At 44.8% G+C, this 25,323-nt stretch overlaps 1 protein-coding gene across 2 annotated transcripts in view; it reads right to left on the bottom strand.

Moving 5' to 3' along the window:
* Positions 1-19,531, bottom strand: part of LOC149339263 (uncharacterized) — a 170,664-nt gene extending 151,133 nt beyond the window's left edge. For both annotated transcript variants that reach the window (XR_016283500.1, XM_089548022.1), the window contains exon 1: positions 19,352-19,531. The gene's annotated coding sequence lies outside the window, so the exon portion shown is untranslated. The remainder of the gene's footprint in view (positions 1-19,351) is intronic.
* Positions 19,532-25,323: the final 5,792 nt, after the last annotated feature.

Below are 25,323 nucleotides of genomic sequence, written 5' to 3'. Positions count from 1 at the left end.
ACTGGAGGACAATTTCTTACGCGAAATTTGAATTAAGAGGAGCTTCTTAAACACTGGGCGTTGACAGGACCACAACAGCATTTCGAACAAGCCGGAACTTCGGATTAAGCGAATTCGAATTATCGATAGCTTATTGTGATGTATGATGAAATGAAGAGTATTTACGAGTGAGCACATTAAACAAAAACATTTGCGCACTTTCAGCGAAAAGGACAAGTATTTCACTAAATGCCTTAAATATCTCCGGTTATGTTTCGTTCTGTGGTCAAGTAAATCTTTTCTCGCGTCCCTCACTTTATCATTGACGAAATTATGACAGAATACGCATAGGGAAACATTTAGAAACCAGTGTCAGTCTTCCGGGCATGTCACGTAAGGCCTTTCGCGCAAGTAACTCGTTTTGCACATTTTTCATCCAAGACCACATGCGATAGTACAGATAAGTGGAGTCTGTGATCGGGACATGTGCCCTTTTAATGTAAAACTAAAGCAAATAAACTACACCGCTAGAGATTCTGCTCTCTACTATTTTTGGTTGTCATTGCGCCTAATCAGTTCTATTTTCTTGGGAAAGTTCAGGAACGCGTTGTACTTTTCGTTTGCTCGCCCCTTAAAATGAACTACAGAACAGAGAGTTTAACTAAACAAACATAGACATATTAATCATCAAGAGTAACAAAGGAGACGGTAGAAAATAGATGCTACTACATCCTCTAAACGCTCGAGAGCGAAGTACCGCCGCGCCTGCCATCTATTCGCTCTTAATACGGTTGTTGTCGGGCCTAAGCTAGAGTGATTAAGGGAGCTCAATTCTGCTTCCATTTCCGGCATCACAAAGCAGCGCTGTATTTCTGTATTGCAGGCTAACGGAGTCATTAATCAAAATTGAATGATCGGAAACGAGAGGAGCTTCTTCAAAGAACGGCCACTTGGGCGTCCCTTTGTCATCATCGTTCCGGACAATGAGGAGTAGTCTGATTCAGTTGTAATGGTGGGCTAATGATATGTGAAAAGAGGAACAGGGGGGGGGGGGGGGGTTATGGGGGTGATGAGTAAAGGTCACGAGCAGAATCGAAGAAACCAAAGTCGTTTTTTTTTTTCTCTTTTCGTGGTTTATAGGACAAGAAGACGCAGTCGTTATGACCCTTAAAGCAAGCTTTCACGGAACACTTCAAATGCGCCAGTTAAGCCATTATAGTCAGTTGGGTATAAAGTTTTTCTAATGGCTTCGATTTAAGCACGAAACCGAAACGCAATTCGTAAACAAGACTGACTTGTGTGCCGAAATAAACACGGCGTAATCCCTGCAAAGCCGACGCTTATACTTATAAAACTTTCCAAAAAGCCCTTGGCAGAAAGTATGACACGATTAAGGTGCGTGATAGTACCGTGCTATAAGAAGAATGCAGATGAAAATATTTTTCTTGTCTGCCTCGACCTTGAATGCCAGTTTTTATTTTTTTTCTGAATTTTATGTGTGCTAGCTCCTCCTCCCCATCTTCTCGCACGCTAACGAAACTCCTTCTAGAACGCGGAAACATACGAACAAGCAAAAAAAAAAAAAAGACTTACGACAATCTCGCAAGAGCGACAGCGCTTAAATTCGCAGGAATTAAAATTTCGCTGCCGACAATACGCTGAAGCACTCCCCAAAGGCATCGTTGTAGAGATTCAGACGTCATAGATTCAGTGCTCTGCCGCGGTGACCGTAAATTCTGCTTCCGAAAAGACGAACAGTAATGCCATGTGGCGGAATTTGCGAATGGGCTTGATGAGATCTACACGTGATTAAAAACGTAAGAGCCCTCTAAATTGCTTTTTGCGCGCACATTTGAATGACTTCCTTCTTTAGGCTCTGGAACCCTCATTAAGCAGAGGAGAGCTTTATGGTCGCGGCAGAGGCACGTGCGGTTGAATAGACATCGATCGTTTCTTGTTTCAAACGCGATGAAGTTGTGCTTCATCTAGAAGCGCAGAGGAAACATGACGTAAAAAAAACTCACTGGACAGTTATCACTGTGTAACGCGAGCTGTTTGGGTATTGCTCTCCTTCCTCCTCCCCCCCTTACCACTCTCCCAGTTCTTCCCGCGCCAACCTCCCTCCGGTGGCGCGTTACTTCGCTTTTGCCATAGGTTCCTCCTTCTAGAGTAACCCCTCTCCCGATGGTTCCCGTAGTAGCCATCTTTCGGTTCCGTACTCCGCTCTCACCATACTCTAATTTCACCGTAACCCTCCCCCTTTCCCTCTCTTGCTGAACTTTCTTACGCCCTCGCTGTATCCTCCTTTTTGAAAGCTAGCGTCCTCCGGATGGTGTCGGTGGTAATCACCCTCCGGCTACGTATTCCTCCATTACGTCATTCTCTTCTCCTTCCACGGTGACCACCTTCTCGGTGGTTTCCATGGGGACCACCCACCGGTTACGCCGGCTACTACTACAATTATAGCTGTAACTACTAACACAATTACTACTACTACTACCACCACTACTACTGCTAGTAGTAGTATTCTAGACCACCCATCTGTTACGCCGACTACTAGTAATACCAAAACTCCAACTACTACTACAATTACTACTACTACCACTACTACTACTACGACTACTTCTACTACTACTGGTATTCTAACTACTACTACTATTACTACTACTACTACAACTACACCGAGACGGAAAGGCAGCTTGAAACACGACATCTCTCGCTGGAACACGACATTAAGACATTAAGACACGACATTAAGCTGGAGTAAGCTCATTCAACCTTCCTCTACGTCATAGCGAGCCTTACGTCACCGTCAACGCCGTGAACTATCAAAGCGCATGAGCGGATTCAGGAACAAAGAGAGAACATGCTCGAATCTTTACTGAAAAATGTGGTGACCTTTTACTTGTTTCCAAAATACCTTCTTAGCCCGTTTTACATACCCAGCCCACCGTTCGAGTCCACCAGTGCTGCTCGAAGTCACTCAATGAGACGCTATTTATTCATTAAAGAGATGAAGCTTCTCGTGCCCGAGTTTCCGTTCTAAGAAAACAGCGCCTTCTGTCACTCGGAAGAGCAGAATGCTTAGTTACAGGAAACGGCTCGTTTTATGCATAGAGCATCATCAGAGGAAAGTTTCTGTTTTATTTTATTTTTAACAACACTATGACTCGAAAATTGGTTGCATTAAATAAGGGGTGTTGTTGCGGCCCCAATATCAACGAGCGATTAAAAGAAAAAACGCAGGTGGAAAAAGACGCCTGAACCGAGGAACAGAGATGCCTAAAATGCTTTTTTGTCGTTTATGAATTCCGCCTCAGCGTGAAAAAAGTTAGCCAGAGTTGCAACAGGCCCCCTATTTCTCGACGGGCAATTACGTCACAACCAGCAGTCTTCTTAACATCTACGCTAAAGAAATAGAATATATTGAGTTGCTTCTGACCAACTAAAGAACACCGCTTGTATCGTTCCTTGATGAAACACTGTAGATACTTTCAGCTCGTTGACATTTGCGCTTTTGATGCAAAAGAAAAACTGTTTCTAATATTAAAAATTGCAAGCATTACATAAAATTAAACGGGCAGTAAATGGCAATCCCGTATAGACTTTCTACATGCGCATTTCTTGTAAACGTGCATATGTGTCGGTGGTCCTATTACGAGGCGAGATGACTCTTTCTCTTTCTTAAATCTACTGAATCAAATTTTTCAAAGTTTGCTGAATCTGCTATAAAGTAATTTCATTTCTATGGTTCTCTACTAGGAAGAATTCGCCGCACGCAAAGTTCTAGGGTTTTTGCCTCATGCTTTTTATGCTGCATGCCTAAAGACAATCTAAATAAATGACGGTTCCCATATTTCGCTCCCTGATGTCATAACGACCTTTTTGCTTTTATAATTAGACTATGTGTATTCAACCTCCTGTCAGGCAAGCAGAAATTGTGAATGCAATTCGCATGAAATACACGCATTACTGGATGGCTGTGCGTTTGTCTGGAGAACTTACTTGACATTTCCGTACGGCAGCAGTATTGTTATTGTCAATCAGGTAGCAAATAAAAAATGCTGCATCCAAACTAAGAGACTTCGATTATTGTGTTGGGCCCAAAGGAATCATCCAGCTTCGTAAGTTTCAAGCAAAAGAATGGTTTTGCCTTTCAGATTTTAGACCCCGCCGCGGTGGCTCAGTTGTTATGGCGCTAGGTTGCTGGCCCGAAAGACGCGGGTTCGATCCCCGCCGAGGCGGCTGAATGTCCATGGAGGCGAAATTTTAGAGGCCCTGTACTGTGCGACGTCAGTGCACGTTAAAGAACCCCAGGTGGTACAAATTCCCGGAGCCTTTCACTACGGCGTCCCTCATTGCCTGAGTCGTTTTGGGACGTTAAACCCTAATAAACCAAATAAAACTTTGAGATTATAGAAAAATTAGTGATGATACTGGGCAAAGTGTTCCTTCCCATATAGCAATTCCTTCTCATAAAGAAGTACAGCAATTAGCCCGCTTCCGATGCAACAATATTAATAATAAGAAGAATGTTTATTTACACACAATGCATACATGTAAATAGGACCAGGAAGCACAGCACAACTCTTACGTGGCGAGCGTAAAAATGACCGAAGGCGCTGCGTGCTTTGTAACTGACAACGACATTGAAGTAAAACTTGAGCAAGGAGAACCTTTAGCGACGCAAGACTGCGCTTTTTGACGGCTCACGGTCTGGTGAGAAAGATAACGGGCGGTCGTCTGGCTTTGTCGCCTGGACGTTCGTTTTACCGCGACCACAGTGACGCGCGTCGGCACCTTTTGCGTTTCCAAGAATTCATGGCAGAGTGGAAAGCGTCGCTCGCAGAGTCGCAGCGAAGTAGAGTGTCCTCCCACGTGCACGGCCTTCGGTGACGTCGTCGTCTTACCGAAAGACGGCGAAGCTCGGCTTTGAGCGAGTCGCCCAGGGAAGAGGAGACGGCGGAGGGGGGACTCACGTCACCTGCTCATGTTTCTCCCAGACGCCGATCTAATCAACGCACACTGACGTCGCCCACTTACTCGGCACTTAGGAAGAAGCAGGACATCTGGTTTCAGCACTTGTGCCGGCGCGTGTTCGTGACGCTATAGGTTCACCTGTCCGTCCAGCTATTCTTTGTCGCTTGTTGCATTATAACGTGTGACGCGACGCGACTGCTACTGAACGCGTTGAAGATAAACTCCAATTACAAAAGAATAGAATCTAAACTTATCGCACAGTGCGGGTAAATGTATCTTCTTGGAAGCATCACTCTGTAAATAAAAGCACATTTGACGAAACTCGACGCTACGTTTTCTCAGCAGCGCGTTCTTGCGAAATGTAATCGCTATTCATAAAGTAAGACGCCTTCAAGCAAGCGTAAAAGTTAATTCTTGAGTGGATGAGTGTTGAGTGGTACAACATGGCGCAAGCCTATAGAAACCAGACGTGATGGCTTAGCGGCTGTCACACTCTAGTTAACCTAAATTCGATGGCGGCGGAATGCCAGTAAGTTATTGTACTGAGATTAGTAGTACAGACTGTTGGGCCAGTTGGAGAAGCGACATAATCAAGAAAACATTGCGCAAACCTAGACTGGACACGAGGCAGAAACACAGCGCGCTCGTGTGTGTGTGTGCTTTTTCTGCCTCGTGCCCCGTCTTGGTTTGCGCAAAGTTTTCTTGATTATGTACTGAGATATCGCGGCACATTTAAGTTCGTCCAGTGAACGAAATTAACCCATAGCTGTCCGCTACGACATGCGGTGGAACCTACAGTGGAGCTCTACTAAATCGAACGTCGGTTCCTCGCGTCATACCCGCCGCGGTGGCTCACTGGTAAGGCGCTCGTCTACCGCGCCGGAGTACCCGGGTTCGAACCCGACCGCGGCGGCCGCGTTTCGATGGAGGCGAAACGCAGGAGGCGTCCGTGTGCCGTGCGATGTCAGTGCACGTTAAAGATCCCCAGGTGGTCGAAATTATTTCGGCGGCCTCCACTACGGCACCTCTTTCTCTCTTTCTTCTTTCACTCCCACCTTCCTTCCTTCCCTTACGGCGCGGTTCAGCTGTCCGCCGAGATATGCGGGACAGATACTGCGCCATTTCCTTCCCTCAAAAACCAATTTACCAATTTGCCAATTTATCGCCTCATCACACTCTGCAAGATGCCATGACAAAAATGTAAAGACAAAAATATACAGCCCCAAAATATACAGCCCAAGGGGTTTGCTTCGAAGTCGTGTGGCGGGGCTCTTTAGCACATCTGATAGATCTAATCTTGGGAGGGTTGAGGACTCAAGTTCCGCCCACCTTCGTGAGATTAGGGCCCCTGAGTGTACAAGAAGAGCTGCGCTGCAGGGCTCAAAAGCAGACATCTTGGGATGTATACTTTTGAGAAAGACTGTACGTTGTTTCGAAGCATGTTTCTTATCGTAACATGAATAATTCATGTTACTGCAATTACGGGTCACCGTGTTGGCGTGTTTCGTGGCTTTAGACGAGGAAAAGAAAAACCTAAGGAATAATCTGTTTAGGGTAGAAATGTCAATTTATTTTTGAGTTTCTGAAACGCGTGCTATGTCGTGCTCATCACAGCCACGATCCATATATTCCAGAGTTACGTACGCTCACTGGACAATAGCGATCTATGGCCTTACGGACGCTTATCTCGCATGTATCGGCGGAACGCTGCGACTTCAACGTTTTTCTTGATGCATACGCGGAGAACACTAACGGCTCAAAACACTCGCATCGATTTCACTATCTTGTGCGTCCTATCACTGCGAGGCATAGAAACTGCCGACAGCGTGGCTGGTTGCTAGCTTTTGGTGATCGGTCCACTGTGCAGTTTTTTTTCTATCATCCTATTCCGGCTACATGTCTCATCAATATATCTTTCACGACTGGACACGCCATGCAGAGAACTGAAGTTTAAAGTAACCTATAATTTCAGGCTCTCGCACACAAAATGAAAAGAAAATCTCATTCCTTTGATGGCGCTATTTGCGAGTTCAGGCACTCGGACAGGTATATGAATTATATGGGTCGCAATTCTGCAGAGAAGGATAGGAGGGCTGGATTTGAAACTAAGTATTTTTAGAAGCTATTTAGGAGCCCATTGAATGCAGCCATATTTGTAGCTATCAACCACTCTTACTTTAAGGGGTAGAGAAACGCAGGAAATGATGTGAATACAGGGCTGTTATATTGCTATATTAATTAGCTAATGCAGATGCACTTCAGCTTCAAATTAAATGGAAGGGCTTACACACGTGCTCATAAGCCATCCCGTACCTCACATTTGGTCGTGCTCTTCGAGTTTATATTTCACGTAAAGCTTGCATACAGGCATTAATGTTCTCGTACTGAAGTACGCTTAAACTACAATTTTCTGTGTAAGTATTAGCAACGAAATGAGCCTGTAGACGCTCTTTTATGTTTATGTCAATGGGCGAAAAAGCGCAATGCAATAAAAGTATGAGTAAAGGTGATATATCATCTATATCTTGTGTATCAGAAGAAACTTTGAGCAACATTTAACAAGAAACGCTTCGAGGTCGTTAGGTGGACCGTTTAGTATTTGTGGCCTCACGACTGATAACAGGTTCGGCGTTTTAATTAGTAAGTTGGTAGCTGAAATGTGGAAGTTGTCCACTCATCTGATGGTCTCAGGTGGTGACTTTAATTAAAACCTAACTCCTATTTTGCAGCGTACAGGAAATTACCCTATGAGCGACACTACCTTAGCGCCTCCTTCCATAGAACTTTCCTTTTGCATTGTTTTGGACAAAGCTGCGTCTTTTTTAGTCAGTAGCAGTTACTCATATAATTGAAAATAACAAAAACATTGCGGACTGCATAGAATTAGTTGAAAAAATAAAATCCTGAGATTTCGGCGCTAACTTTACCGCAGCAAATATTGATTTGCACACTTTGCCAAAGGAATACTGGCAGTAACTTCCGACAGATCGTAAGCATGTGCAGCAGCACTTTATACGTGAACATCTTTAAGGTGCTTTTAAGTGGTAAAATTATGCACGTTTTCTGTCTGTCATGCTTAGTTGTGAACAGTAACATAAGCCCATAGTTTTGAAGAATGGTGCAGGTGATTTAAAAAAGCTTTTGTAACGCAAGGGGTGTGGAAAAAATGGTAGTTTATCTCGTCGTCGAGAACACAGTAAGCCTGGATTGCATTGCAGGAGAGGTGTAGCGCTTTCCAGGACAGCTTAGAGATTCGCACTAGGGCACTACTCATGTCTTTTGGCTGCTCAATATGCCCAGCCTTCGCCCGCTTGTGTTCTTCAATGCTGGCCAACGCGGATGTTGTCCATGGTTCTTTTCGCGGCTAGAGCAGCCTCTTAGTTACACGGGCCGTTCGGCACTTTTTGCCGCTTTTCGGCACCCTTCGGCACCCTTCACCACGTCGCGCTACCTGCATACACTGCGTTTTTTTTTAAAAAATTATTGCTGAACAGCGCTTTCGGCATCTCTCGCTGCTTTTGATATTTGATGCGCCATGGTGCTCGCCCGCTTTTCAGCAGCCTTGGCAAATATTCATGGCGCAGAACGAACAGGTAAACGATGACTGTAATTTGCACCAAATGGCTCGATAGGTTGCAAGTTAAAACAAACAACGCGAGAGAGAGGCTGCGACGGTGGCCGGAGATGCTGCTCGTGAAGAAATGGCTTCAGAAAAATGGCATTTTTGTGGGGTCGGAAGCAAGTGAGCATTCCTTCATGAAACGTAGGGCGCAGTACTGGTCTGGGACGTCCTCTGGTGGACTTTGAAGGGCATTGTTTGACTCCTCGCACCAAACAATACCTTAGTGCTCTGAAATGTGTTAATGGATCCTTAGGCACTTTCTATCTTAAAGGCTGCACAGCCAATAGAAAACTCGTATGAGGGACGGGGATTGTGAATCTGCAGTTTCAACAGAATCGGCCAAATGATTACTTATCGCAGTTTAGTGCATGGCCGGAGAGACTTAAAACCGGAGGGGCACTACCTCTCGGTGGCGTGGTGAAGCTGCGTTCTTGTGCTGCCTACCTTGACTTATTGATGTTCACTTTAGTGGTGCCTTTAATACCACTTCCTAAGGGCTTTCTAAGTACAACATGGACATAGCACATTATTTCACTTCGATAAATACCGAGTTAAACAAACAATGCTGCGGTGATAGCCACGTGGTCTAAGGCATAAGGAAACGAAGCTGCTCTGTCTGCGCCTCTGATTGTTGGAATCCCGCTGGGAGTTCTATTATGGCTAAGTTTTCCTCCGCCTAATCCCATTTGGACGGAAAACTACAAAAGTTTTCGGATAAGTTCGGCTTCACATTTGGCCTCCTTTTTGGCATCAGATTCGCCGTGGTTTGCTGATGATATTCGCCTTAATTTTCTTAGAATGGGAGCTTAAAACCATTTCATGTTTCGAAAGTGCAGTCCTGTTGCGGCCGTCGCTTGCAGCTTGTTTTTTTTTTTTTTTGAAGGGATAGAGGGAGTGGCGACAGCGTTGGTCACGCAAGACAGTGTGCACCGTAACAACTACTGGGATGCATGCGTTTGGCCTGCTAAAAATTCTCGACCAACAACGTTCCTGGCTTTGAATTATTGATCAATTTGGCCTCACCCTACAATCTACAAGCCGTGCTGGTTAGCTTAGTTTCTAAAGCGACTGCCCCGGACAGGCGATGATCCCCGCATAAGGACGTAGCTTTAACGTGACAGCATTAGAGCGGACGTTCGGAGGAAAATCCGCGCGCGTTGTCACACTAATTGGGGATTGGTCGAGATGATTGTGCTGCGGAATGAAAATGATTAAAACTGATTAATGATTAATTAAATGATTAATGATTAAAGAAAAAGTGACACGGCATTATGACAAGTAAGGATGCAAATTAAGTTAGTATCGTTTAAAAGAAAACTACGATAATTGGTTGAGAATCGCCCTCATGTCCCATGGGTTCCGAGTTATACAGGTTAGCCCTAGGCCATTGAGGCACGTTTATTCGACTTGGTTAAAGGGAGACCTTGCGTGTCTTCGGGTGTATCAAGTGGTGTAGTATGCCTACTGAGGTATGCTAATTTATGAGTGCAATTAAAATAGATACTAATTAGCAGGAAAGTAACAAATATATTTAACGCTGTCGCGCCACATGCTTAAGGTGGAGCTCAAGTGCTCACCTAATTTTCTTCAACTGCAAAGCTTCTGAGAAAGCTGTATGCGATTTTTTTGTACCACTATTACAGAGCTGATGTAAACACTCATGAGTGATTACTCCTAATATCATTTCCAGCAGCGTTGTTATTTCCCCAAGTTTCACATGACTGCAGAGTTAATTGTGGCCGGCTTTTTAACATTGGTTTTGTATGACAACTGCTTAACCCAAGATGACGCTACCTTAGCGGCGGAAGCTTCTCTAGATCGAACAGGCCGCACCTTCGTCTGGTCATTAACCGATTTCTGCGAAACCAGTATGAAGGACACTTGCCGCGTCATAGAGTCGACTGTAGATAACGCTTCCAAAATGTCCTCCCCCCCCCCCCCCCCTTTTTTTTTAATGAAATGACATCTTGGCCTGCTCTTCTGCGCTGCGTGAAACTATGAGACGCTAAAAGGCGGATAGGCATCAAACGACTAAGCTAGAGAAAAACACGCGATTAACATGGTTAACGCAAAACTCACGTTTTTGAGGCAGATAATTTGTACTTGTAATTTTTTTCCGCGCGACCAAAAATAGCTGAACAGAAAAACCGTTGTCTCTATGCAAGACGTCGCGAGAATAGTGAATCGTCGCAGTTTGTTTCTTCGCATTCTACAAGGAAGCTGTGCTTTTCGAGATTAGTCTCTGAGTATAAACTCCGCATAAGGCAGTCATCAGCCACGGTGTTCTAGTTAAATCCTGGTTCACGCATTCTGTGCGCATTTCGTGACGACAATGTCTTTGCAGAACAGCATATCTGGGGTCCATACGACATCGGTTGTAGAATCGTAAATCGATTCGGACGCGCAGCCTGTAGTGACGTCACAAAGACTGAAAGACTCTGAGAGTGCGTGTCACGCAGGATATGTGCGAGAGTGCGGCAAACACGGGTTGTGTCATGAACCCGGCGCATTCGGCGTCCCATGACATCAGATTTTGCTAAGCGGGGGCTGCAGAATTCCGCCTCAGTCACCGCTACGTAAGGGTCTGCTGGAGGCGCCGCGAACATTTCCTTGACTTATCGACGCAGGCTAGATGACATTCCATATTCCTCTCCTCCGCCGAAAGCCGTCGTTTATTTCATAGCGGGCCGTGGTCGTTTCCCTTTTTATTTTCCGCGTTTTGGGCTCTGACCACATGTGTCCTAGTGGACTTGCTTATATGGTTTTATATCTCACTGTCTTGATAACTGTGCTCTAAAGTCACATTCTGCTTGGAAAATTCATTGTATCCTGTGCACGTAATCTGGCGCGAACAATCTGTAACTCTTCTTTAGGAAATCGCTTGCATGCATTCTGGTTAAACAGAAGTTGCATTTGTGTGTAGCACAATGGCAAACTATCAGTGCAACTCATCCGGATGGCATAAAGTTTTTTTTTTATCTCTCTATCTCCTTCTTTTGCCTTATTCGCAACTATGTGAGGCTATTGATAGACACATAGACCCAAGTGGAAGGGCGTGATGCCCTCTTTTCCGTGTAGCCCAATGCCTCACCGCCAATCTGTGTTCGGTCTTTTCCTCCCTCGTTTCTTCATTCCGCCCTGCCTTCCTTCTCTCATCTTTGGTTATTTCTTAGTTCGCATGGTTTGAGCTCATAGTGTATTTTTAAAACCTGTCCCGGCGGTCGCATTTCGACGGGGGCATAATGGGAGAGGCCTGCGTACTGTGCGATGTTAGTGCACGCTAAAGAACCACATGTAGTAGAAATTGTCGGGAGCACTCCACTACGGTGTGCCTCATAGTCGGAGTCGATCTGGGACGTTAAACCTCGTAAACCGAACCGAACCAAACTAAACCAAACCAAACCAAACCAAACCAAACCAATCCAAACCAAACCAAACCAAACCAAACGAAACCAAACGAAACCAAACGAAACCAAACGAAACGAAACGAAACCAAACCAAACCAAACCAAACCAAACCTCCCTTTAAAAACTTATTTACACACTCTCTAGACAGGCCATGTATTTCTGACTATAAAGCCTACAGACTGTTTATAAACAGAACTTGGTGAACAGTCTATAGGCAATACAAATCCTATAGACAGTCTGCAGACAAACCACACATTTATGGCCATACACTTTTAGTAGGATTTTATCCATAGAATATGAATATACAAAAATAAATATCTGTAGGAAGGGAATATAGTCTATAAGAAGTCTATAGACTGTCTATAGATCAATTTTTTGTTTATGCCGCTTTATTTTACGGAGTTTCTTTTTTTCTTTCTTTTGTACATGCACCTGCCGCCTGGCTTTCACTTTTTGCGTCATCCAACATCTTTTGCGCGTTTTTCGGCTCTCGGTTCGAATTTCCGCTTAAAGCATACCTTGGCTTTCTCATTCCTAGTTGGTGTTTGATTTTACATTTCATTTTGGGCTTTCTCTTTTTTCCTTTAGGCGTTATTCTCTTATTTTGGTTGGTTTAAGGGTACGTTCCAATACTCCCGAGTAGACATCTACTTAGACGTCTTGCCGAACAGCCGCCATTTAGCGACGCGTTCCGTTTTTCACGAAGCCGTCCAAGAAGACTGCTGCGCCGAAGTCAACATCGATGCAGGCTTACTTCCTGTCTAAAGATGGCGGAGCAGTTGGTGCAGTCGGAGCTGAGCGAGCCGTGCTCTTCGCGGGCACGGAGACGCACCATCTTTCAAGTGTGAGTCATTCCGTCATTCCGTTAAGTTGATTTTCATAAGAACTGGCGCCCAATAAAGCAGTCTTTGTGGACCCTATGATTGCTATAGCAGCTTATACGCTTGAATCGCGCGGGAGGAAATCGTGCGGGTGAGATCGTCTGCTTAAGCGGTAGCGACGAACGCACCATTATTGCAGCAAAAAAAAAAAAAAAAACCACGCAAACTACTAACAGCGCATTTTTAACTCGTTTTAGTGACAATTTTTAAGATCATAGGAGTGAAACTATTCTATTCGCCATTCCTCAATCTCGTTTTCTCCGTTATTAATAGGTAGTTAAATTTTTAGGCCCTTTACACCACTGAGAGCTTCCACATTTTTATTAAATCCCACAGAAAACAGTTCCTATACCTTGTGCTTGGCGCATGATGGCCTTAGCTGCCTACGTGCCATTAAACCCAACACAACACACAACACAAAACACAACACGAGTGCAACTATTCGTAAATTTTAGTTCAGTTTGTATGCCGCAAGGCGGCGCGTGAAGTAGACACGTTCCAATATGTAGACATGTAGACGGCTTCCTAGACGTCACACAAGACGTCTTGTCGGGATTATAGAGAGTTAGAACGCACCCCAAAACTTTGATAGCAGTGCTGGGGCAGGCATTCTTTAGCCTCTTTTTTTTCTTTTTTATTTGCCCAACTAAGACGGACTCCGAAATGAGGCTGGTGCATGGGTGGCTAGCTTTGCACTGAGCGAGACACGGTGAATTTCGCCCTCAAGTGATGTAAATGTAATGAATGCCGCTCTGGATATGCCACGTGTGCTTGGACCGCAAAGCTGCGCGGCGCCGTGCTTGTCGAAGCGAATTCATGAGGTTGCCAGAAGTTTCCTTCAAATTATTATGCCTCTGAGACTGACGGTATGAAAAATAGTACTAGAAAATATTTGCTACTATGAAGATCATTAAGACCAGCGGGGCAACTCAATCTACACGCGCACGAGCAGTGAGACATACACGTTTTACAGGATTTTTGTTGCTGGCAACAGTTTGCATATTTTGCTCGATTGGGTTCGATTGAGGAGGAGACCAACTCTTAACTTTAAGATTCATTTCCTCTTCATTTATGCGCGATTTTGTACCGGGTAAATGTTTCTAAGCGGGCCTTGGAAACATTAGTTTTCGCGCTACATGAAAACTTGTTATTCATGCTAGGGCATGTAAATCACAGTGGTCGCTTTCAGAAAGTTGTATCTACTCGGAATTCAGTTCCTAAAACGGAGGCGTCTTCGGCACCGACGAAGAAGACCGTGCGCCATCCATGAAAGCAGTTTAATCCGCATCTTACCTGCCCACCAGCGAAGGGAATAAAAATGAAGAGTGGGGGAGGGGAGGGGATGGGGGGGGGGGGGGGGTTGTAGCTTCGGTGATCGCGCCGGTTGAAAGGAACTCCTCCGCTGAGCAAACACGCGTTCTCTGATTGCAAAGGCGTAACCGATCGTTTGCTCGATGTGTCGTGCAGCAGACGGCTGGACGCTTTTCTGAAGTTGCAGTGTTCCACCGAAAAGGTACTTATAAAATATCTTTTCAATCTGTTTTGGGTGTTCGGTAAAAGAAAAGAAACAACGTCAAAGGGAGATGTATTAACAGTGTCACTTTCTCTTGGAGGCATGGTCTTCGACGTTCCTCTGGTGAGTCGTCTGCAAGCACGGCTTCTCACGCTGCGTGCTTTCTCGCCTCAGGTATCTCCTCTGGGCTCAGGTTGTATTCTCGTTTCAATTTGATACCTCTATAGCCGTAGTTTGAACTACTCTTTTCAGATAAGCGTTGCTGAAAATAACGCGCCGTAGTGATGCGTGCAACAGACGAGCGTATAGGAGACTAATTACCGCGGAATGGAAGAGCTCAATCTGGCTAGCGCAGAAATGCAGCCTTTTCCACACACCTACTTTGAGGGACCGAATTCAAAATTCAAAAAGCTGAATTTTTATGCGGGAGTGTACAAGGAATTGTACATGGTTAGTTATTTGCATCTTTTCTTTTACCGCTTAAAATCGCAGGCGCGAACGCATGTTTCACATAGATGTATGTGCAAGTAAGTCCTCCTAGATCTTAGAAACCTCCGTTGTAAACTAAACAAGGGTACTTTTCAAATTTTTATATGACATTTGCACTCCTAGAGGAGTCCTAGGAGGTACATTTCCTTCTTTGCTCTTAAACGCCATCTCGACAATTATGTTGGTCCCGCGTGCAGCCTAACATAAGCACTCCCATAGCCGTCATCTCCACTCGACATCCTATTTATTCCTGTCTCCCGTTCATGAACCTTTCAGAATGAAACGTTTTGTTTTTGTCATCATTTCACATTTGTCCTACTTCTACATAAATCACTGCCGACTGCGGAGCTAAAAAAATATGTTTCAGGCAAAGGTTTGGGACGGTGTTTATACGTTTATGTTTTTAGCACCACAGGAGCATGATTGCTCATTGCTGCAGTTGTCACAATTCGATCCACGAGTAATGTTTTGCGCCACTGGAGACGGCTGAAAGCTAGAGCGAAATATAACTTTATTCCTGGAGAGTGCTGAAAGCACCGTGAAAGCCCTTCATAGGGCAGTGGTGCAAGGTTTTCCTTGTCCAAGCTTCCGCACAGATGATCCAACTCTATGGCATAAAAAAAAATCGGAATGTCTATTAGTTTAATGGCTACAAAGCAGACGCTGGCACTCCAATCCTGAGCTTGAATAAGCGACCCTGTTGAGATTAGGTAGTTTCTTGATCTCTTACCAACTCATCCTGTGTCAAGCGAAATTCTGAATGGTTTCGAATGTCTTCTCTAGTATTTTTCTTGCGATTATTTTTCACTTTTTGTATCTGTCGGTGAGTGAGTGAGTGAGTGAGTGAGTGAGTGAGTGAGTGAGTGAGTGAGTGAGTGAGTGAGTGAGTGAGTGAGTGAGCGAGCGAGTGAGTGAGTGAGTGAGTGAGTGATTGAGTGATAGTATATTCTGATGACTCGTGGGCCTAAAGAGAGGATGGTAAGAAGCTCAAAAACCAAAGAAGCACGTTTACAGAAAAATGGTATTGGTATTTGTTAAGGACAATAATATAAAACAGCTCAAAAAGAGCGTAGTTCGGCAAACTTTTCGTTGAGCTGAAGGAAGCCTGCAGTTTAGAAAGTAAAACTGAATTACAAAACCTATAAGGGATGTACTTTTGGAGAACGATGAGCCCACTGAAGTTGTGTACTTGCCAAATCAAGACGAATAATGGTGGCATTTACTTCCACTGACGGAGTAAAAATGAGTAGTGCCGATGAAGCGTGAAAGAGCGACGAAGTTTTGAGCTCATTACCATTTCGTTCACACGTCAGTGTCGCTGCCTTCTGGTAGTGTCGCGAGTCGGTCGCAGGCTGAGGCACAACAATGCTGAACGCGTAGACTCCCGGCGGCGGGAAATGGGAAAATTTCAACGCACCGGAAAATGTTTCGATGCCTCGCTATTTTGTGCTCCGAAGTTATTTACATATCTACTCTGCATGAAGTATTTAGATGTTGTGAAATCACTCTCCTTAATTTATTTTCGCACTTTTTTAGCTTCATATCTCTTTATGCGCATCCTATTTGAGTGATCAACTCTGGCCTAGTCCCTCTTACTTCAAATAAAATTGCCGAAAAGGCTGTATTACGTCTTCTTGTCAACTCAATTCCCTCCTCTTTCACTCGCCTTCCTTCACGATAACGGATGCTGAGGAGCTGTTCTTTGCAGAATTTTGCTGTTATCAAGGCTCCCTCCCATCTTTAAAGAACAAGCACATAACGGGAATTTCCAAAATTGAAGCGTGGCGCTAAGTTTCTTCATCGTTTACACTTCAAAAATGCATTTTATACTCCTTTTTCTTCTGAACGAAAAACGGACAGCCAATTTGCATAGATAAAATTTCTATGTACCCAGTATAGGCTGCGTGCTGAGGGCCTGAGGTTTGTGTTTTCCTTAAGGCGCGTATGTTTCATCCGCACTCTTTTCGGTGGGACACAAAGAACGTATTACCTCTTATACGATGGAGATTTTTCTGCTCGGCTAGCTATACACTCCCATGCATTCTTCACCGGATTGCTTGCATGCTCTCCCAAAGTGCTTTCAGTTGGTGTACTTTCCTTAAGTTGCCGGTACGCGTGGCGGCGTATAAACAAATATTATGTAAAACATTGCTTTCGGTAAGACAGTCTGAGCTCCGTATAGCGTGCAATCGCATCATGCGGGTTTTGCTCTTTTCAAAGTACCATCCCGCATTCTCTGGCTCCTTTAAAAGCAGTCTTAAATGAAATTCTTAAGCAAAATCATTTCTACGGCAGATGAAGCCATTGTCTAAACGCAGAGCACTGGATGACAGTTGTTCGCATTGGACCATGAATGGTTCGATGGATTGGTTATCTTTAGATATGTATTTGTTCGGCAGGTAGTTAAGGTTTTTTAACTAATAAATTCAACAGTACGGGTTTAGGAACTGTACAATACTAAAACGATTTTTCTTTTTTTTTTCCGTGAACAATATTTGTGCCGAAATATATAAAAACGAATGCGATAACAATGATAAATTGAGAAGGAACGCAAGGCACTCAAAACAGCGCCACTGGACAGGCCTTTACGATCTTTATGGGACATTTTACATAGCAGCTTCCATTCCTTCTACATGTCAAAGGGGGACTTCTTGCATGCCAACACATGTTCAGTTTGATTTATAGGGAGCCAAAGAAGGCGCATTAAATCTACTGCCTTACTCGAAGGGTGCAAGGGATTAGCCACTGAATTATTGTCTCTCCCGGTTTGGAGAAACAGTTCAAAATGAATTCATGTAACACGCTGAAAATACCGCCGTGAAAAAGAGGGTTGTACGAGATATTGTCATTTTGAAAAGCAGTGCCTTCATGACATTTTCCCTCAATCAGGGTGTTGCCGCAAGTAATGTTTAGCAGCAGTGCTGATGACGACAAGGTGAGATCACGAAGTGGACAAAGCCGGTGAAATGATTGATCAGCCGCCAGTGAACGGAAATGTATTGCGCGGCTTTTCACCTGGTCCACCTTTACGTACCCACTCGGTTTCGTCTCGCTCTACATTCCTCAACTTGATATGAGACAGTTCTCTCATTTCCGCTGTGCCGACATATTTTGTTTCATTGTTAGTGATAGTGAAAGCATTGAATTACAGCGGCGCACCCGTTGATCACGCTTGATAGTTTAGGGTGTCACCAAAGTGAAGCTTTGACAGGTAATAGGAACTGCTGTAATTAATGCTGCCTAAAGTAAAAAAAAACCGCAGCTTAATGAGCCGCGCATGCGTGTCAAAACAGCGAACAGAAGCACGGTGCCAGTGGGTTTGGGGTTGTCTAAAGTATTTTTTTGGCGTCGGCGTCCAAAGGTACACTGTTTAATTCTATGCCTGCTTCTTAAGAAAAGTATTTGACCGGTTAAGTTATGCACTGCCTTGAATATTTAACGTTACTTTGGCTGACGATGTTCTGGTTTGAGTTGTGGGTTTTTGGGGGTTTAACGTCTCAAAGCAATTCTGGCTATGAGGGACGCTGTAGTGAAGGGCTCCGGAAGCTTCGGCCACCTGGGGTTCTCTAACGTGCACTGACATCGCACAGTACGAGGGCCTATAGAATTTCGCCTCCATCGAAATTGGCGATGTTGTGATGCAGGTTTTCATCAACTAATCCGCTTTCATGCACAGAGCCAAACTTGTCAAATGGTTTACGAGTGCTTGGTTGTACGTAGTTCTTTTAATACTAAATTGAAGTATCCGCCGTGCACGTTAAGGAATGTCAGGTGGTCAAAATTATCCGGAGCTCTCCGCTGCATCGTCTCTAGTAGCCTCAGTCACTTTGGGGCGGTAAACCTCATAGACCAAACCTCAAAGCTGGTTTTACATAGAAAATATCAAAGGAAAAACTCTCACGCTTGCCGATATTTTGTTTCGTCCGTCTTTTAAGCAACGCAACACATGCTGTTTATATTTTAGGTATATAAACTAGATGTCTTGGTGAATAGCGCTGCCTCAAGGCGAAGTTTGTAACGCTCTTGGCCTCAGCTTCTTTCAACAAAGACAGGGAGCTGACATTTGTCGTCGTTATGATTGAAGAAAAAATGTCTCGGTCAATTAGCGGTACGGAAGTCGATTTTCACACAGATACAGATGTCAAATTCGGCGCAGTGTACCGAAAACAACAGCAACTATCGTTTTGTAATGACAGCAGTGCAGACTACCGAAATATTGGCCCATTTCAGTAAACGCTCCACCGTGGTCGTGCAGTTCTTGAATGTAGTATACAACTTGTCATTGTACTGAGAGCAAGTATAAAACATATACAAAGTGCAGCGAATTCAAACGGCTCACCGAGGTCGACAGCACGCTCGAAACGACCCATTCGAGTGCTCCGGTGAACGCAAGAAAGAAAACAAGCGCTCGCGCAAAACTTTGCCGCCGACTCTTTCACTCTCGAGGAAAAACTTTTTGCGACCGCAGCCACGCACTCACCGGTCCCGGGAAGAGGTGCTGCTTCCGCTGTGCCGTGTGCTAGTTGCGCCTCGTGTGCGGGAACCGGCCTAGGAGCGCGCGGTGCTCTGGGTGCCGTACACACAGTCCCCGGATAGCCTCAAAAAACTGTTTGGGAACACGATGTGCCTTTATCACTGGCGGCCCTGTCCCATTGGTCCACTTGGGCTTTTATCCCCACGCGCTCCCCTTTTCTAACATACGGGACCCCCCGGAGACGTCACACGTGACGTGCGCCAGCGCCACCAGCGCCTCCTGCCCGAGCGACCAATCGATTCTTAGAACGGGCGCGCTAACACGAGGTTCGAAACCGGCCCGGGCTCCGGCGCGCACCAATCGGGGGCCCGTGCGAAAGGTCCCCCCTTCCCGCTCGCCTCCCCCTCGCTTCTCCCTCTGTCCCCATTACTCCCCTCTCTCGCCCTTCCCCAGCCTTCCTCGTCCCCATGCGCGGCGAAACTCCTCTCCCGTCCTTCCCGTTTCGGTTGTGGAAATTGTTGCTTCGCCTTTGTCCGGCGCAGGCGGCCGCGGTGGTGGTGGAAAACTCTCCGGGACGTGAGCGGGCACCTACGCCCTTCGTGGGACGCCACGCGGTCCCCAGGCGGAGTGCGACAAGGATCTCGCCATTGATAGGAGCAGCCGCTGGGATACGGCGCAGCGGAAGGAACCGAGTTCCGGCGTTTGTTTGTTCGGACGCCTTTTTAAAGAAAGCGGGCCACGTCGGCGACGACGACGGCGGGTGAAACAGACGTAAAGGCAACACCTTTTGTACCACTGCCGTAAAGAAACGGTCGCGGTTATCGGTTGCGACCGAGCGGCCTCTTTGTGGCTCGTTCAGAGAGCGGCCGACTCGGCGCGTTATGCGTCAAAGGTGACGGGATAATATGTTATCCGGCTGGTCGAGAGCAGTTGACCCCATTCAGCGTGTCTGACGCTGTTTCGACGGATGATTGAAAGCAGCCAGCGTGGACGTTAGAGTTTGGCGGCTTTTGACACTCGTCGGGCTGGCATTTGCACGACAGGTTCAAGTGTCGTAGGTGGTCGAAACAGGCCAATGTAGAACCTGCCTCCACACTGCGCTTGCAACTAAAGGAGTAGCGACAAAGTAAATAGGTGAGAAGCCAAACGGCTCTTAAATCGTTTCGCTGTTCATTCTTCCTAGAAATGGCTTTTTCACAGTTATTTTCCACAGAAATTGTTAAATTCTGTATTTTATTCTTGTTCGTTACTTTCATGCGCGCATAGCTTTTCTTTCTGTATACCTGACTGCCTGTCATCTGCGTGAGTGACATTTAGCCAACCTGTAGTTCAACTATTTTTGTAATAATTGTTATCTGCAACGCGGTTGAGTTGTAGGTAATATAAATTTGTCTTAGTACTAATCCCTACGCTATCTCACATACAAATAACAATTATCATGATTTACGAGTCAAGCTACCTACAGAACTGCTTTCCACAAGGAGAGTAACGAGACGAGGCAAAAAAATTGCAAGCGGTTTTCAACTGCACGCGGCTAAACGAGATAAATGCCTTAAGTTCGCTTTGCCTCATATTTGCGGTTTAGTAGGCAAAGCGAGCTCTTCAGGCGCAACAAAAAAAAAAAATGTGACGTTTTCACGTTTCAGAGCCCCATAGTGGGCTAGAAGGCACCCCATAGTGGAGGGCTGCAGATTGAAATTGCAAGTTTATTTCTGTAGCTCGCATTACAGTGAGAAGAGGGGACACTGGACAAAAAGCTGCCTGAGAGAGCTTGAAGTAGCACCCAGTACCTCAGGTATACAACGACAGCAGTTTGTTCGCGTAAATCAGGCTTGAGTACAAGGTATATACCCTCAAAACGAAAGGAAAAAAGAAACAGTATAACGCTCAGCGCGCACGCAACAAAAGAAAATGAACATACATAAAAATAAGAAAACGACATACTGTACAATACATCACACCTATTTACAATGGTACCACAATAGATTCACGTTACGTTACGGACAACGTTACGGACAATAACTGATTGCGTGAGATTTCTCCTATACATATGTTATTTTCTGCCATCATGTTAAGGTCTATCCATTAATTGCAGTTTAATTGCAACACCCATCGAAAACTGAGCTTATATATCGGATCATCGAAAAGGATCTGTCGGGAATCAGTTGTTGTAGATTTTTCCGGGAAGGTGGCCTAGAAAGGGATGCGACTTAGTTGCTGCCGCATCACTTCGAGCACGTCACACATTGATACCTGCGCTCTGATGCGCAATAATACAGTTTTATATATTGGTTACATTGGTAAAAATACCAGGAAGTTGAGCTAGTTGGGTTGAACTATACACCATAGCGCTAAAGAATGAAGACAATGGAGAAGAGGACAATAAAGGCGCTATCTTTCAACTGAAGGTTCAATAACGCGAAAAAGGAAATATGCGCAAACACGAATACAGGAAAAAGAAACAATGGCAAGCTCACACGAGACTATCTAATATTAGAATTTCCCTCTATTGTATTCAGATATAGGAAGTGTTGACGCATGTGCCGCCGGACTTACGAATGCAAAACGTCTTTACTATTTCCCTGACTGTTCTGTTCTTATGACGGAAGATGGCTTCACTTTCTTCTAATACTGAATGACATTTGTGGTTTTTGCAGTGCAAGCTGAGTTTAATGGGTGGCCGCACCTGCTTCAGATCTCGCTTGCTTACTAAGAGGCGCTCATTAAAAATAAGTCACCAGCAATCGCCGAACTATTATGAAGGTTCAGGATTGGGTACAAAAAAAAGCAGTTGTCCCCCAATCTGTCTTTTCGACTGAGTTTGTTGCTTCGCGTTAAGCCCTAGTTCGGGGCAAGAGCTTGCAAGTAATTGAGAATATCTTTTGACCGGAATGCTGACTGACGAAAAATTAACGTGATTAATACTTGCACCGACACATCTGAGCTTGTAAAGCGCCATGTTCAAACTTTACCTTGCTGAGCTAAAGTTGTCAATTAAACACAAAAAGTATGATAGCCCGCATCATCTGAAGCTTGGTCATTTAATTTTTATGCCTGTCAATACTGCGAGTTTCTAAACATTCTGCACGTCTTAAATGTAAAGGGCTTTTTGAAATACGCAAAAGATGTCATGATTGTCCCGCAAACATATTCTGTGGCAGGGTGGCGCCTTAGAAACAACAAAGACCTGACACAAGTATCTCTGAAAGGGTACACAGACAGACGCACAAAATAATAAATAAAAAGAGAAGTACTGTCCAAGTGCCCCGCCTTTGCCCCTCCCTTTACTACCCACTTGCCTTATTAAAGAGAAGCTCCCTGCGAAGACTTGGAGTTAACAATGTCGTGGATAACTTTAATGAGCGTAGAACACTTTTTTGCAGTTTCCTAGCCGCCTGTCACGCTTTCAGAGGAGTCGCTGAGCCACGCCAATAAACTCTTGTTGAACTCCTAGCGCTTATGAGGCTTTAGACAGGGAGGGTCACTTTCTTTCTCACTGCGCACGGCTTCTAAAAAGCCTCGAGGGTAAAACTAACTTCCATCCACGCGACCTAGAGGGTGGTATTTTCCCCTCTAACGCTAAGTGGCTTCGGAAGTTTTCAAAAGAACACATGCTTCAGCAGCCACCGCAGAAGCAGTTTGGAAGCCAGGCGCGGCAACGATGAGTTGGTAGAGTACGGCACGCTACAAGCAGACGCCGGGTCAGTCTTCAGTGGTAGCTCGTAGTCCTTGTTGCCGGCCTGAGAATGCGTCGGAGCCTTTTTCTATAAGTTTGTAAATGTTTGTGAAGCACCTTTCACGTTTGTTATAAACGTCAGAACCATCTCAAGCTTTGTTAGTTTTCGCAGACCACTGGCTCTTTTCCCTAAGGGTCTACAAGCAGAGACATGTGTGTAGTTCCTTCAGAAAAGTGGGTAGGCTAACGGGATCTTCCAGTCATGCGTGTTCTTGCTCTGACCAGAAAATCAGCGATTTCTCTGCTTAGATGGATGTGTGACAACTCATGTAAGACAGGCGATTGAACCTTACGCTTACGGCGTTTTGGGGAAGTTGGAGCTTTTACTAGGGTATGCAGCTTTGTCATCGCGCGTACACGCCAATGCCGTTCGTCGCAAACTTGATCGTCGCGCGCCATGCATAAAATCAAACTGCGAGAAACAACAAATGTTTTCCTCTGTCTTCTATTCTCGCTCAAGTATTATCAGACGAAACGCATTTTGCCCGTTGGCAGTTCGGATAACAGAAGCTAACGCATCGCTTTGCAGTATATTGTTTTTATTTTAAGGGTTTCGCCTACCATACGGAAGACGGCGTCAAAGTTTCGGAAATGATGCTGAATCATATGCGCTACTCCCGAAAAACCTTCAAACGCCACCGACCTAGACGCTCGCTGTCATCGCCGAAAAATCCACGCTGATGTTTTAGAATAGAGGGTGCGTTCTCTCTTGTTCGAGGCCTAAGCTCTGCCATATTCGACACCAGCACTTTTGTGCAGGCTTCACTTTGCTAGGCTAGAAGTGACAAACATATGTGGAATTCTAAGATTCCAAAACGACTTATAAAGGACGATTCAGCAGCTAGAAAGGTAATTCTGCTAGGCATTATGACTCATATCACGACTGCAAAAGGAATTACATCATTGTTCTAAATAAACAAAAGTATTCCGCTCCGTCGGAAACTCCGCGCGTAAAACTGCGCATTTATTTGTTTTTTCTTAGCAGAAAGGTTCGCTTCGTGCAATAGTTGTTGTTTTGTTTTTGACAAAATGAGCTTATTTCGTATGCTATTACGTACTCCTTTTCTTGGCGGTTGGGGCATTCTTCTTGAAGCCTCTTTTTTCCTTTGTTTCATTCGCATTGTGCTTATTCTAATGGTTTTCGCACTTCATTTGCATAGTCCCAAAGAAATGCGCCTTGTAGTCGGAAGAGAACCACTGGGGTGGGTTGGTATGAACTGGTGGATAAATCAACGCGAATATTATAGCTAACAAGTTAGTTCGCAGTCAAAGTTCATAAAAATAAATTAGTGTCAGAAGTTTTGTTGTAAAATGTGACCAGTGTATCAGCTTACGTTGCAAATTGCCGCGGATGGGGATTGAAAATGTTATATTAACATTTTATACCTTGGATCAAAGAACGCATAATATTTTTTGTAACTTCTCGTCTGAGCACCTATCCTTTCGTTGCCCCGGAACTATTCAGCACTTTATAAGCGCGAATCGAACTCGCAATAGCAGGAACTATAAAATCATCGGGTGTCTAACACGAATACTGCGACCTCGCTGGGCAAATATCATATCGTTATTCTGAAGGGCACAGTTCATTATTGATTATAAATTGCACAGAATACTATGCAGAGCATTTCCATGAAGAGGGCGGCGCGCATTAGAAAGTAGGCCGAAAAGGAGACGGCAGTGGACACAGAATATTGGACAGTGAAAACGGGGTACCAAATACGCTACCGTTCAAGTATTTAATTCTAGCGTAGTGCCTTCAATTTGGAAAAGATGATAAAAAAGCGCGGGGCCATCTCTCAGCTGAATTCGCTTAAGCTATAATGTATTGTAAGCGAGTGTTTCTTCATTTGCCTTTTTTCAGAAGCTTGAAGAACTACAGTCAAAGAGCGAGTTTTTCGAGTCTGAAACACGACCAAAGATGCTGCTAAGAAACGAACCTATAACGTCAAATACGCAGTTATCGTCAGTACTTTACGTAAAGACAAAGTGTGGTTCGACAAAAGCGGTGGCACTGAACGTCAAGAGCTTTGTTGGATCGAGAATGCAGCTTACTGAAGGCATTGGCTCTAGCGAATGTCACAGAGCCTTTTCGCCATTCGTGCCATGGAAATAAGGGATGTCAGCCTTTCTGCTCTTCCTCTTGGTTTCCCGTTTGTTCTCGAGGTCGCTTGCTCTGACAGGCGCATAAAAGAACGGTCTGGCTCCTGCTTTACTTTTATACTTCTTTTCATTCAAGCTGGTT

The sequence above is a fragment of the Amblyomma mixtum genome, chromosome 6 (assembly GCF_055824585.1).
Source record: "Amblyomma mixtum isolate Tamu chromosome 6, ASM5582458v1, whole genome shotgun sequence".
Lineage (NCBI taxonomy): Eukaryota > Metazoa > Arthropoda > Arachnida > Ixodida > Ixodidae > Amblyomma > Amblyomma mixtum.
This window is presented reverse-complemented; position numbering and strand designations above follow the sequence as displayed.